We start from the raw sequence: 13,524 nt of genomic DNA on the forward strand, positions 1-13,524 counted from the left end.
GATATTTATACCTTAAGAATAAACGTTAAATTTCGCAGTGATGTAATAAATTTTTGAATGATATCAATAATTTCGGTCGCCAAACCTAATTTTATTCAATACCAATTTAATACTTTTTAGCGAACAAATTAGCGTTTATTATCAAAAGGTTAAAAATAATAAAAAAAAATAAAAACTGTACAGACATACCTGTGAAATAGATTTCTTAGTTATATGATCTATTCCATTCATAAGATAGTCGGTTTAATTGGTTTTCCATGGCTACATAGGCGTAACCTCGAGCATTCAGTGTCTTTTCTTCTAAACATATGAACGGTCCGTCTCTGCATAAAGTAACAAATTCGGTATTTGAATAGGTTTGATTATTTGAACATTTACCTCCATGTGACCATTTTCCGCATTTGTGACATCGTTCTAGGTGTCGTGCTCTTCTTTTTGCTGCGGATTTTGATTTTCCTTTACCAAATTGTAACTTATTATCTTCGCATCTGGATTCTTTTCTAACTCCGTCCATTCTTTCTCTGATTACTGATACTAATTCGCTCGGTAATATGTCATTATTACGTTTAGTGATCAAAGCGTGTAGCATTAGACCATGGTTTAGTTCACAGGCAGTCTTCATTTTGTAAAAACCTAAAAAAATAAAAATTCAGAATGGGGGGAGAAGACTAGTTCTTTAGGGTCTGCTAGGGAAAGACCATACGTGTTCCATTTTCGAGAACTACACGAAAACAGACAATCTAACTCTAACAGAAATACATATTATCCTTTAAAGACTTGATTCTCCCCACACTTAGTTAGCTGTGGTGTCGAAATTGTGATTAACTTCGTTGTCGACTTCCATCGGACCATGTATGTAATGTTTAACTCTGTGACCATTAACTTTAAATTCAATCCCATTTGAATTTATTAATTCTATCGTTCCGTATGGGAAAACTCTTTTGACTATGAACGGTCCAGACCATCTTGATTTCAATTTTCCAGGAAATAGCTTGAATCGTGAATTGAAAAGAAGAACTCTGTCTCCTTCTTTGAATTCTTTTGAACTTCTGATTCTTTTATCATGCCATTTCTTCGTTCTTTCTTTATAGATTAACGAATTTTCGTATGCTTCATGTCTTAATTCTTCTAATTCGTTTAGTTGACTTAATCGTAGACGTCCGGCTTCATGTAAATCAAGATTACATGTCTTCAAAGCCCAAAATGCTTTGTGTTCAATTTCTACTGGAAGATGACATGCTTTTCCATAAACAAGTCTAAAAGGTGTGGTTCCAATTGGAGTTTTGTAGGCTGTTCTAAAAGCCCAGAGTGCATCCTCCAATTTAATGGACCATTCCTTCGGATTTGATCCTACGGTTTTCTCTAGAATACGTTTTAAAGCTCGGTTGGTATTTTCAACTTGTCCACTTGTTTGTGGATGATATGCGGTGGAGATTTTATGAGTTACTCCATATCTTTTAAGAACTTTCTCAAGTTGATTATTACAGAAATGAGTACCCCGATCACTTATTAAAGCTTTCGGTGTTCCAAACCTTGCAAAAAGACGTTTTAAAAAGTTGACTACAACTCGTGCATCGTTAGTTGGGAGAGCTTGTGCTTCCGCCCATTTAGATACATAATCAATGGCTACGAGTATATATAGATTATTATGAGATTTTGGAAATGGACCCATAAAGTCAATACCCTAAATGTCAAATACTTCACATACTTGGATGACATTTTGTGGCATTTCATCACGTTGACTTATTTTTCCGGCCCTTTGACAAGCATCACAGGATTTGCAAAGAAGGTGTGCGTCTTTGTAAATTGTAGGCCAATAGAATCCAGCTTCATAGACTTTTCTTGCTGTTAGTTGAGGCCCATAATGCCCTCCTGTTGGTCCTGTGTGACAATGGTTTAAAATTTTACTAGCTTCATCTCCAAATACACATCGGCGTATTATTCCATCGGGAGAACTTTTAAACAGATGTGGATCTTCCCAGAAATAGTGTTTTATATCACTGAAGAATTTCTTTCGTTTTTGGTACGATAATCCTTTTTCAAGGAATCCACAAACTAAGTAGTTTGCATAGTCTGCAAACCATGGGATTTCTTTATAATCTATCTTCAATAGATATTCATCAGGAAAGTTGTCTTGTATGGCCGATTCATTCAGAACTTCTAATTCGGGATTTTCAAGACGAGAAAGATGATCAGCGGCGAGATTTTCTGCTCCTCTTTTATCTCGGATTTCAATATCAAACTCTTGTAAGAGTAAGATCCAACAGATTAATCTTGGTTTAGCATCTTGTTTTGAAAATAGGTATCTAAGAGCAGAATGGTCGGTATAGACCACCGTTTTTGCTAGAACGAGATATGATCGAAATTTGTCAAAAGCAAAGACAATAGCAAGGAGTTCTTTTTCAGTAGTTGTATAGTTTGTTTGTGCTCCTTGTAATGTCTTACTAGCATAATATATAGGTTGAAATCGTTTTTCAATCCTTTGTCCTAAAACGGCTCCCATTGCAAAATCACTTGCATCGCACATTAGTTCAAATGGTAGATTCCAATTTGGTGTTATCATGATCGGCGCATTAGTGAGTTTTTCTTTAAGAATATTAAAAGATTTGATACATTCATCTGAAAAGATAAATGGCGCATCCTTTTCTAGGAGTTTATTCATTGGAGTGGCAATTTTAGAAAAATCTTTTATAAAACGTCGGTAAAAACCGGCATGCCCTAGAAAACTCCTAACTCCTCTAACATTGGTGGGATGTGGAAGTTTAGCAATTACATCTACTTTAGCTCTATCCACTTCAATTCCTTCTTTTGAAATTTTATGTCCAAGAACGATGCCTTCTTTAACCATGAAATGGCATTTCTCCCAATTAAGTACTAGATTTGATTTTTCGCATCTAATTAGCATTCGTTCCAGATTAACTAGACATGATTTAAATGTATCACCGAAGACTGAAAAGTCATCCATGAATACTTCCATGCATTCTTCTATCATGTCGTGAAAAATCGCCATCATACACCTTTGAAAGGTTGCAGGGGCGTTGCAAAGTCCAAATGGCATTCTTTTGTAAGCAAACGTACCATAAGGGCACGTGAATGTGGTTTTCTCTTGGTCCTCGGGTGCTATTGGAATTTGAAAATATCCGGAAAATCCATCTAGAAAACAATAGTAACTATTTCCGGCTAATCTTTCCAACATTTGATCAATGAAAGGTAAGGGAAAGTGATCTTTTCTGGTGGCGTCATTTAATTTTCTATAATCAATACATACACGCCATCCTGTTACAGTCCTAGTAGGAATAAGCTCATTTTTCTCATTTGTAATGACAGTCATGCCACCCTTCTTAGGCACGCATTGAACTGGGCTTACCCATGGACTATCAGAGATTGGATATATCAAACCTGCATCTAGCAGTTTAATAATCTCTTTCTTAACTACATCTTGCATATTAGGATTTAGTCTTCGTTGGCGTTGCACATACGTTTTATGACCTTCTTCCATAAGGATTTTATGTGTGCAATACGAAGGACTTATTCCTTTAATATCATGAATCTTCCATGCAATGGCTGGTTTATGAGCTTTCAACACAGAAATGAGTTGTGATTTCTCATTTTCAGTAAGAGAAGACGATATTATTACAGGTAATTCAGATTCACCATGTAAATAAGCGTATTCCAAATGGTTTGGAAGTGGCTTTAACTCTAATTTCGGAGGTTCTTCTATCGATGATTTATATCGATATCTGTCTTCTTCTTTTAGCATTTGAATTTCTTCTGTTGTTGGTTCATATCCATTAGCTATAAGTGTAGCTAACATTTCAGCTTCATCAATTGGTTCATTACCTTCTCCTAAAGAACATTCTCCTGTTCCTTGTAATTCTGGAAATTCTTCTAATAATTCCGCATGTGCATCTATAGTTTGAATATAATAACATGTATCATCTGCAGATTGTGGTTGTTGCATGGCTCTATCCACTGAAAAGGTAACACTCTCATCCTCTATACTTAGGGTCAGTTTCTTACCGAACACGTCTATCATTGCTTTAGCCGTGTTTAAGAATGATCTTCCTAATATGAGAGGAACGTGAGAATCTTCTTCCATGTCCAAAACAACAAAATCTACTGGAAATACTAAAGTACCAACTTTAACTAGCATGTTCTCCATTATCCCTCTAGGATATTTTATTGATCTATCGGCTAGTTGTATGCTTATTCTGGTTGGTTTTAATTCTCCAAGGTCTAGTTTAGCGTATAGTGAATACGGCATTAGATTTATACTAGCACCTAAGTCTGCCAATGCTTCTATTGAACTAAGACTACCCAGAAAACATGGAATTGTGAAACTTCCTGGATCAGATAGTTTTTCTGGTATCTTATTCAACAGCACTGCTGAACAATTTGCATTCATAGTAACAGCCGAGAGTTCTTCCATTTTCTTTCTATTTGAGATTAGATCTTTCAAGAATTTAGCATATCTTGGCATTCCTGAAATCACATCAATGAAAGGAAGATTTACATTTATCTGTTTAAACATATCCAAGAATTTGGATTGCTCGGCTTCAAGTTTTTCTTTCTTCATTTTACTCGGATAAGGAAGTGGTGGTTGGTATGGTTTAACATAAGGTTTATCCTTAACTGTGTTATCTTCATTAACCTTTTCAACTACCGGTTCTTTTTCCTTATCTTGATCAGGTTGTGGTTCTTGTAGAGTAGGAATAGTTTCATCAGAAGTTACAGGTATTTCAGGTGGTTTAAGTGTTGTACCACTTCTTGTGGTAATGGCTTTAGCTGTTTCATTCTGGGGGTTAGCGTTTGTATCACTAGGTAGACTTCCCGGTTTTCTTTCACCTATTAACCTTGCTAGGTTACTTACTTCTTGTTCCAGATTTTGAATAGAAGCTTGTTGATTTCTAAATGCTTGAGCATTTTGTTCATTGGTTTGTTTTTGAGATGTGAAAAACTGCGTTTGAGTTTCAACTAGCTTCGTCATCATATCTTCTAAATTTGGTTTTTTATCATCGGTTTGTTGTGGTGGTTTGTTTTGAAAATTAGGTCTTTGCTGATTATAAGTATTATTGGATACTTGTTGATTGCTAGGACCTTGTTGGTTGTTGTATGGAATATTTCGGTTATAATTCTGGTTTTGATTGTAAATTGGTCTTGGCGGTTGATAATTATTCTGATAATTATTTCCAGGCCTTTGGTTTATGTATGAAATATTCTCTCTTTGTTCCATTGTTAATTCAATACTGAGACAATCTTTTGTCAAATGTGGTCCTCCACACTGCTCACAACTAATTCGTATTGAGTGAATATCCTTAGTCATCTTTTCCATTCGTCTCTCCACAGCATCTATCTTTACGGAAATGGAATCTAAGTCATGGCTAGAATCGGCTCTAGCTGCTTTAGATGATCTAATGATATCTTTTTCTTGGTGCCACTCATGTGAGTGGGAAGCAGTATTATCAATAATTTTGTAAGCATCAGTTTCGGTTTTCTTCATAATAGAACCACCAGCTGCTATATCTATGTCTTTTCTTGTAGTGATGTCGCATCCTCGGTAGAATATTTGTACTATTTGACAGGTGTCTAAACCATGTTGCGGACATCCTCTTAATAACTTTCCATATCTAGTCCACGCCTCATATAGAGTTTCATTTGGTTTCTGTGTGAACGTAACAATTTCTGCTTGAAGTCTTACGGCTTTAGATGCAGGAAAGAATTGTTTAAGAAATTTGTCAATTAAAACGTCCCATGTATCGATCGCCCCTTCAGGTAACGATTCCAACCAATCTTTGGCTTCTCCCTTTAAAGTCCAGGGAAATAACATGAGATATATCTGTTCATCCTCCACTTCTCGGATTTTAAATAGTGTGCAGATCCTATTAAAGGTACGTAGATGTTCATTTGGATCTTCCTTCGGCGCACCACTAAATTGGCATTGATTAGTCACCATGTGTAGAATTTGTCCTTTGATTTCATAATCTGGCGCATTAATGTCTGGATGAGTAATTGCGTGACCTTGGCCAGTGCGTTTAGCTCTCATTCGGTCTTCCATACTTAAAGGTTCCAGATTCTCCATAATTAAATTTGTTGAATCGGTATCACTAGATGATTCTGATTTAATGGTTCGTTCCTCAACAATCTCTGTTTGAATGATTGGTGGTTCCGGAGGAAAGTTTAGTGGTTCAGGATCTACGAACCGTTCCTGAATATTTTCCGGATTCTCAATTGTGAGGTCGGGTTCAAAAAATGGATTATCAGAAATTTGAACTGAAGTACTTGGTTGACTGGATGACGATTCTAAAGAAAAATCAACGGCGGTTATATTTGTTAAACGATGTCTTGATCGAGTTACAGGTGGTGAACGTACAAAAGGTGATGAACGTCTTGCTCGGTGCATTCACTGAATATCCTATTAGTTTTAAAAAGGAAAGAAAAATTATAATAAGTTATCCAATCAATAGACTTTTCTGATTTTACCCACGTTTCGAATAGCCAAAAGATGCAGCAGAGGGGCAGGATTCGTTTGGTCTCAATATAATTGAGGACTGTTTGGCTCCAATAACCCGGTCCACGTACAAATCTAACTATTACTACGAACCAGAAAATTTTGATGTCTATCAATTTAACCACTCAAAATAAATTTTCGTAATTTTAAGAAATTTAGATAAGAAGTAGAAAAAAATTCTAAGTCCTAAAAACTAGAATAGCGAGAAATAAGAGAGAAAAAGAGTTCGTCGAAAAAGGTTGAAAAAGAAAAAAATGGTTGAAAAATAAAAGGTGACGGAAAAATAAAAGAAACTTATCAAAACTTAAAAATACTTGACTAACCTAACCTTATTACTATAACTAACTTAAAATTATAATCGCAAATTGAAATTACTAATTGGAATGATAATTGATACATAGTAAAAGGTGTCTAAAAATATTAAAGCTTACAGGAAAAACTAAATCCCAAATAGAAATAACTTAAAAAGAAACTAAAACTTAAAAAGGCGTCGCAAAATTCTAAAGCACCTAAATCTTAGTCTAAAGAAAAAGCACTTAAGGAATTCTACGGCAAAGCCTAAAAATCTAGGAGTAAAAATAACTATAGCAAAAACTAAGTTTAAAATTAAATATGAGCTAAAAATACAAATATTACGCTACAACGATTAAAAAGGTACAAAATATAAAAATATACAAAAAGTTGTAAAAAGTACAATTTTTATAAAAATATTATTTTTATATTATTTTTTTAATAAAACTATTAATTTTACAATTTTAATAAAACTAATTTAACTAAAGTATATAAATAAAAAGTAAAAGTAAAAATAAAACTAATAATAATAATAATAATAATTAAGGTTAAATAATAATAATAATAATTAAAACCCGTAATTAATGCTGAATTAGGGCTTCCTGTGCGCGTGTCAGAAAGGCTCCGCGAGTCGCGGCAATTAAAGCTTTAAACCCCGCGAGTCGCGGGGTTCAGAAATTCAGTTGACAGCTTGCAATATTCGACGCGTTTTTTTTTTCTTTTTTTATTTTTTTTTATTTTATTTTCTGTTTTTAATTTTTATACAAATAAAAGATATTAAAATTAAAACTTATATTTTTATAAACTAAAATAGAAATAAAGAAACTTATAAAACTTAAATATTTAACAAAATTTTAAAAATACATATATTTTTGTTTTTCTTTTTATATTTTCGAATATTTAAAACGTATTTTTACAAAAGCGAATTTTAATAAAAGTAACTAAAAATCTCTTTTTTTTTTATATTAGCGTTGCGCTTCCGGCTTTTAAGATAGTCCCCGGCAGCGGCGCCAAAAATACTTGATGTCATGCGAGGTGTATATAAAATAGTTTATATTTTACTAGGAAAAACTATTAAATACGATACAATTTTACACAAGATATTTATTTATTTATAGAATGGATATACTTAAACCTTGCTACAACACTTATAGGCAGTGTACCTAATCGTACAGTAGTGTAGTTTTTAGTAAGTCCGGTTCGTTCCACAGGGAAATCTTTAAACAAAGCTCAACGCTATATTAGTTTACTTTTATAAAAATACAAATATATATATAAGTAATATTATTATTATAAAGGGGGGTTTTTACCGTTTAATGACCGGTTTGTCGATTTTAAGATTTTAGTCGCAGTTAAAACCTAATGTAAAATATAAAATAAATACAAGACTTCAATTAAAGCGTAAAGTAAATAAACATAATGAAATTGCGAATAATAAAAGTGCGATAAAATAAAATTGCGATAATTAAAAAGTACGATAATTAAAAGTGCGATTAAATAACAATAAATAAAAGTGCGATAATTAGAAGTGCAATTAAATATAAAATAAAGGAAATTAAATATGAAATAAAAGAATTATGCTTATTTAAACTTCCGTAATCATGATGTTTGACGTGTTGATTTTAGTTTTATGCCCATGGGTTAATTGTCCTTTGTCCTGGATTATTTAATATGTCCGTCTGGTTTTTGTCCATAACAGTCCATCAGTCATAAATATAAATTGCAAGTGTCCTTGTCAAATTATTATTATACCCGAAGTTAAATATTCCAACTAATTGGGGATTCGAATTGTAACAAGATTTTAATACTTTGTTTAATGAATACACCAGGTTATCGACTGCGTGTAAACCAAGGTTTTACTACTTTGTTAACAATTACACCAATTACCCTTGAATGTAATTTCACCCCTGTTTTAATTATTCTAGTGGCTATTAATCCATTCCCGTGTCCGGTTAAATGAACGATTATTCGTACATATAAATACCCCGCCCATCGTGTCCGATCGAGTGTATATGGTAATTTATAGGGATGCCCAATTGTAAATCTTTATATTAACATTAACAAACTTTCATTTAGTTAAACAAATATAAAGCCCATTAATAGCCCATAGTCTAATTTCCACAAGTGTCGTTCTTTTGTCCAAACCCCAATTATGGTACAAAGCCCAATTACCCAATTTTAGTAATTAGCCCAACATCATGATTACTTCGTTTTAAATAAGCATAATAATAACTTAGCTACGAGACATTAATATAAAAAGGTTGAACATAACTTACAATGATTAAAAATAGCGTAGCGTTACACGGACAGAATTTCGACTTATACCCTTACAACATTCGCTAACATACCCTTATTATTAGGATTTAAAATTAAAATTAAAATTAAAATATAAATTATATATATATATTACGTATATATTGAGAGAGAGATAGAAATAGAATATGAAATTTGATCAGAATTCGGTTTGCTTTATAGCCAGAGTTGAATTTTGGGGCTCCGCGACTCGCGGCAAAATCCCCTTCAAACTCCGCGAGTCGCGGAGATAGAAATTACAGCTCAGTCCTTGGAGTTTTCTCTGCCGACGGTTTTTAATATATATATATAATATATATATAATTAATATAATTAATTATATATTATATTATATTTATATACATAGTTAACTTGTAATTTTTAGTCCGTTGCGTCGAGCGTTAAGAGTTGACTCTGGTCCCGGTTCCGGATTTTCGAACGTCCTCGCGTACAATTTAATATCTTGTACTTTGCGTTTTGAATCTTGTACTCTTGTAATTTCGAGACGTTTCTTATCAATAATTGGAACCTTTTTTATTGTCTTTTGTACTTTTGAGCTTTTTGGTCGTTTGCGTCTTCAATTCGTCGAATCTGTCTTTTGTCTTCACCTTTTATTATTTAAACGAATATCACTTGTAAATAGAACGATTGCAACTAAAAGCTTGTCTTTCTTGAGGAATAATGCTATGAAATATATGTTCGTTTTTAGCATTATCAAAGATCAATACCTTTTTTATCTAACGAGACTCTAACAGGCAATTTGTTTTGCAAATTGCCTGGTACATCTGCTAATAATGTGGTGGAATGTAAAAGGTTCCCTGGTAATGATGGTGTATATCTCAAGGTTATAATAAGGTTAGTCTGACTGAAAAGTCGAAGTTGACTTGCTGGAGCTGTGACATAACTGGCTATTTTGAATAGGAGTCGCAAAGTTATTTTTGCTAATAAATGCCAAAGAATCTGACGCGGATACGTTGTTTATACTTTGGTTTCAAGAGTTTTTCGGGTACATAACTGTGGGTAACATGTGGTTGGATCATCATCTCGATTGCTCATCATTCGAAGTGTCTTCAGAAATTTTCGAAGGGTTTGAACACAGATTGTAATCGTTAACATACATTTGATATTCTAACATAGTTTTGAAGTCAAAATATAGCTTGTGAAAGATGTAAGGATCTAAGAGTGATGATTTTGGTCATATCCCAAGTTGAATTTTGAGATTTCAAAATCAGAATATGTAATTAAATTTTGAATGAGTATGGTTGTTTTGATTTCTATAAAAGAATGTATATTGTTGTGAAAGTAGGGAGTGTAATGGATGATTTGCTGAATCAGATTCGAAGAATGTAACATATTAATTGTGAATTTATATATCTCTCGGGTATTACCTACCCGTTAAAAAAAATTCACAATTAATATTTTGTACAAAAGAATTTTATTACAGTCTTTATGAAAATATATATATGTATATTTTCTTCAGATGTAACATAGATTTAATGAGTTAATGTTAAATTAAACTCATTTGATTTACGGTTGAAACTAGAATTGAATATTCCCTAAAGGCTTTAAAAAGTACATAACTTTTACGCAGTATTTCTTTAATGACATTGAAATTATGAATCAATACTTCGTTATTTGTTGATGTATGATGTTCGGTTCGTGAAATTCTTGTGAATTTCGCAAAGTACGAATGATGTTATCTGAAAAGTTTTGGGTACATCGATGATGAAAGTGTAAAATCAAATATATACTTGATTTATTATGAATTGGAATTTGTTGAATTGCGACAGAGATTGTAGTTAACGCTGGTTAAGTTGTGGCCGAAGGACGTACATTATTGCATATTTGTAATATGAATTAACCGAGTAGTTAAGATTCACACACAATAGCTTAGCACGGAAAGATTTATTTCAAAATATATATATATATATATATATATATATATATATATATATATATATATATATATATATATATATATATATATATATATATATATATAATATACATATAATTTCTTCAGAGGGAATGAGTTAATTCTTCATAACTCGTTGATACAATATACACGTTATTGATTCGTAATGATGTCCACAGTGATTCTTGAACTGACGGAGTTTGTGATGTTATCGGTGTTGTTGATTCGGATGTTGACTGTACTGACGATGCTGGTAACGCTGACGGTACTGTTGATGCTGTTGGTAAAGCAAGTTTAGCTTGTTAATCACACACCATTTTTGTCAGGGTTTCTACTCTTCCTTCTATCATTTTGGTTCGCTTAACTGATTTATGGTTAGGGCTAGATTAGATAATCTCTAAGACTTTAGAGATTACATAATCGCCACGGAATGTTTCTCCAATGAAGTTATGAACTAATACTTCGTCAGTTATTGTTGTTGGTACTCCTTGGTATCTATGGTGCGTATGACGTTGATGCTCGTGGGACAGATTGTGAAGTTGAGGTTTACGACGCGGTTGTGGTTGGAGGTGGTAATGGTACTGTTGGCATTGATGATGGTGGTACTAGTTATGCTGCTGATGCTGCTGCTGGTGTTTGTAATCTCTGCACTATATTCTCCAAAGCCACTACCCGAGCGCGAAGCTCGTTGACTTCTTCTATTACACCGGGGTGATTGTCGGTTCAGACGAGCGGATAAATAAAATCTAAAATTTGATGTAATATATAATTGTGACGAGATACTCTGGAAATGAGCGAGAAAATGGTGTTTCGGACAGGTTCGCCGGTAAGTGCTTCAGGTTCTTCGTCAAGAGGGCAATGTGGTGGATGGAAGGGATCACCTTCTTCTTGTCTCCAATGATTGAGGAGGCTGCGAACCCACCCCCAATTCATCCAGAATAGGTGATGACTGATTGGTTGATCTATTCCGGTCACACTGCTTTCGGAGCTTGAATGGAATTCCATTTCGGAATCTGAGTGACTTGAACTGATGACGAATTCCATTTCGTACGATTGGATAAAGGATTTTTTTTTCGATATGAAATGATTTTGGCTAACGGATGGTATTCTAATTACATATATATATATATATATATATATATATATATATATATATATATATATATATATATATATATATATATATATATATATATATATATATAGATCAAAAGATTTCGTAGATTACGGAGGACTTTGCGGGATATGTCAGGCAAAGTTTAAAGTAACAGATACGATAAGATATGAATTTTTGTCTATACACTATTCATGCAATCAATGCAGCAAGACGTGTCTTAGACTAAAAATGATAAGCAGGTAATTTCCTGAGGATGATAAGTAGTTAATTTTCGACACAAAATGATAAGCAAAACTTTTGACATGCAGACACGGTCGAAGTCCAGACTCACTAATGCATCCTATCGACTTATCAGTTAGACACACTAATGCAGACCTGGTTCGCTAAGACCACCGCTCTGATACCAACTGAAAGGACCCGTTCATATACATTATAAACGATTCACAATAGTTGATTACATTGCGAGGTATTTGACCTCTATATGATACATTTTACAAACATTGCATTCGTTTTTAAAAGACAAACTTTCTTTACATCGAAAATTGACAGGCATGCATACCATTTCATAATATCCACTATCCAACTATAAATTGATTTAATAATAATCTTTGATGAACTCAATGACTCGAATGCAACGTTCTTCGAAATATGCTATGAAAGATTACAAGTAATATCTTTAAAATGAGCAAATGCACAGCGAAAGATTTCTTTAACACCTGAGAATAAACATGCTTTAAAGTATCAACCAAAAGGTTGGTGAGTTCATTAGTTTATCATAATCATTTATTTCCATCATTTTAATAGACCACAAGAATTTCATTTCCAGTTCTCATAAATATACGTCCCATGCATAAAGACAAAAATAATCATTCATATGGTGAACACCTGGTAACCGACATTAACTAGATACATATAAGAATATCCCCTATCATTCCGGGATCCTCCATCGGACATGATATAAATTTCGAAGTACTAAAGCATCCGGTACTTTGGATGGGGCTTGTTGGGCCCGATAGATCTATCTTTAGGATTCACGTCGATTAGGGTGTCTGTTCCCTAATTCTTAGATTACCAGACTAAAAAGGGGCATATTCGATTTCGATCATTCAACCATATAATGTAGTTTCAATTAATTGTGTCTATTTCGTAAAACAGTTATAAAAACAGCGCATGTATTCTCAGTCCCAAAAATATATATTGCAAAAGCATTTAAAAGGGGATTAATGAAACTCACGCATATAATTATTGTAAAACAGTTAATAAAACATTTGCATGTATTCTCAGCTCCAAAAATGTAAAGAGTAAAAGGGGAGCAAATGAAACTCACCATACTGTATTTCGTAGTAAAAATACATATAACGTCATTGAACAAGTGCAAGGTTGGCCTCGGATTCACGAACC

The sequence above is a fragment of the Rutidosis leptorrhynchoides genome, chromosome 2 (assembly GCF_046630445.1).
Source record: "Rutidosis leptorrhynchoides isolate AG116_Rl617_1_P2 chromosome 2, CSIRO_AGI_Rlap_v1, whole genome shotgun sequence".
Taxonomy (NCBI): domain Eukaryota; kingdom Viridiplantae; phylum Streptophyta; class Magnoliopsida; order Asterales; family Asteraceae; genus Rutidosis; species Rutidosis leptorrhynchoides.